Source organism: Physcomitrium patens, chromosome 20, assembly GCF_059467195.1.
Source record: "Physcomitrium patens ecotype Gransden chromosome 20, ASM5946719v1, whole genome shotgun sequence".
NCBI lineage: Eukaryota > Viridiplantae > Streptophyta > Bryopsida > Funariales > Funariaceae > Physcomitrium > Physcomitrium patens.
The window spans coordinates 1337501-1340000 of record NC_143429.1 but is presented as its reverse complement, the minus strand read 5'-3'; positions in this window follow the sequence as shown (position 1 = coordinate 1340000).

The window sequence follows — 2500 nt, the reverse complement described above, 5'->3', positions numbered from 1 at the left end:
GGACTGGGACTCGCGCCGGGACTAGGGAGTCGCGGCGGGACAAGGAAGAGGAGGAGGAAGTCCGGGACTCGCGACGGGACTGGGACTCGCGCCGGGACTAGGGAGTCGCGGCGGGACAAGGAAGAGGAGGAGGAAGTCCGGGACTCGCGACGGGACTGGGACTCGGGACGCGCACGGGACTAGGGAGTCGCGGCGGGACAAGGAAGAGGAGGAGGAAGTCCGGGACTCGCCACGGGACTAGGGAGTCGCGGCGGGACAAGGAAGAGAAGGAGGAAGTCCGGGACTCGCGACGGGACTGGGACTCGCGGCAGGACAAGGAAGAGAAGGAGGAGGTCCGGGACTCGCGCCGGGACTAGGAAGAGGGGAGGAGGTCCGGGACTCGCGACGGGACTAGGAAGTGGGGGAGGAGGTCCGGGACTCGCGCCGGGACTAGGGAAGAGGAGGAGGAGGAGGAAGGCCGGGACTGGGACTCGCGGCGGGAGTAGGTAGTGGGGAGGAGGTCCGGGACTCGCAGCGGGACAAGGAGGAAGTCGGGGAGGAGGGCCGGGACCAGGAGTCGCGGCGGGGATAGCAGGCAGGACAGGGAGGGTGGGTGGTCTTCCACAAAAAAAGTGTGTCTCGGAACTTCCTTAGTGCAGTAGGACGGGGGCCTGCCGAATCCCACAGAGAGTACTATGTGGGGAAGGGTTCCTCTGAAGCGTCTCGGGAAAAGTCGTGAGGGGGTGACGGTTGCTCGGTGCCTACGGGTCCCGACTGCTCGCTGCCTTCTTTGAGCCCAGTACCGACGTTCGCAGGGGGATACCTGGATACTACTGGGGTTACCTGGATACTTCTGGCGTGTTACCTTGGATCAGTGAGGAGTGGGGGTTAGTTTCCCGGCGACGCGACCCTCTGAGGAGGTCCCGCGGAGGGTCGCCGAGTATTATATGGTGAGCTGGCTGTCAAGGATTGTGAGTCCCGCTGCCAAAATTTTTTTTGGTGCGCGGGCGACTGGAAAAAGAGGGTTGGTCTTGTGCCGATACGCGTAACGTCGCAGCGAGTCCCAAGAGCTAGTAACCATTTTTGGCGGGGGGCGATGGCCTCGGTATTGTCAAGCCATTCTCTCATTCATTTGGGAGGGTGGGGAGAAGTGTTTGCCGAGGCCGTTCAAGCTCCGCCTGGTCGACCACCACTGTGACCGCCACCGCGCTCGATCTCTATTGCAAGCTCAGGTGAAATTCCTGATAAACTTGGAGGGGTGTGGGACGCGTTCGCAGTGTGGGCCGAGGAGTCATAACATCCCAGGTCGGAATGTGAAAATGGAACTTCGAAACCGGTGAGAGTTCTCTCGTCGGCTAGGGGTTTCACAAAAGTAACATTTCTATAAATTTCTATCCGACCCCTCCATTAATTTGGAGGGGCGATGGGCCCCGGGATTGGACATACTTCTTGCTGATTTGTCTTTTGAGGAAAATCCTTCGCGGTGATGGTTACTTTTTCATTTTTTAATGTGTGTATCGGCCTCGTCGGTTTCTCTCTTTCCTGGTCACATTCCCGAAAAAGGCCGCAGCACCTATGATTCTCTTCCGGGGGTCTAACTCTCCCTCTCTCTCTATCCTTCTCTTTGTCTGGCTCTCTCTGGCTTCACTTTTTGTGGTGTGTGCCTCTGGGGGTCTGGTTGGAATTTGCCGTTGGCTTTTTGCCCTCTCTTTTTGCCTTTTATCCATCGCAAAGAAGGGTGTGTGTGTTCTCACCTGGGGTTGGAATGAAGGACGGGAACCTCCTCGTCTTGTGAAGTGGGACCATCTTTTAGGATGATGGCTTTTTGCTGCCTGGTGTGTGCTTGGGTGGGGTTTGGTGGTGGCAGTCTACCTCTCCCTTTCTCCGGTAAGACCAGATGACTGGTTCGTCCGCTACTCTTGTGTTGGCCCTACCTTGGCCAACGGGAGTCGGCGACGCTCCAGACTGGATGGCATGATGTGGTGGTGTACCGAAGGGGGACATCCGAAGGGGAAGAGGGGCCGAGCCTCGCGAAACTTAGGTGTGTCGGGTTGTGTGATGTCGGAGATCCATTTTTTTGTGGCTGCCGTCGTGATTTCGCCCATCCAAACCTGAGTCGTTGCTGCGGACTGGAAAAACTATGGAAGAGCTGTTTGGGAAAGATTCGGGAGTTTGTTTTCGAAGTTACCTTGTTCGATCGATCTAGGATCCACTGTACTCGCCCACCAGAATTTGCTCCCGGAACCCCCCGATCAGCCAAAGCGGGTCGGGGGGCCTTGGTTCAACGAGGGTTACTCCATATGCTAGCCTATGTCAATATAAGGTGCGGGTTAGCCGTTTCTCCCCCACCGGACTATTGCTTAAGAAGTGGACTATCGACCCCCCTCTCCGTCAAAGGTTTGGGGGCCAGGGCTTAGAATGTACTTCAGGTGGTGCGGAGGTAGGAGGCGAGAGGTGGATGAAATCGATCGGATGAGGTGATGGAGGGGTCAACTTCGCAGGAAGTTCTGGGGGGTTTGTT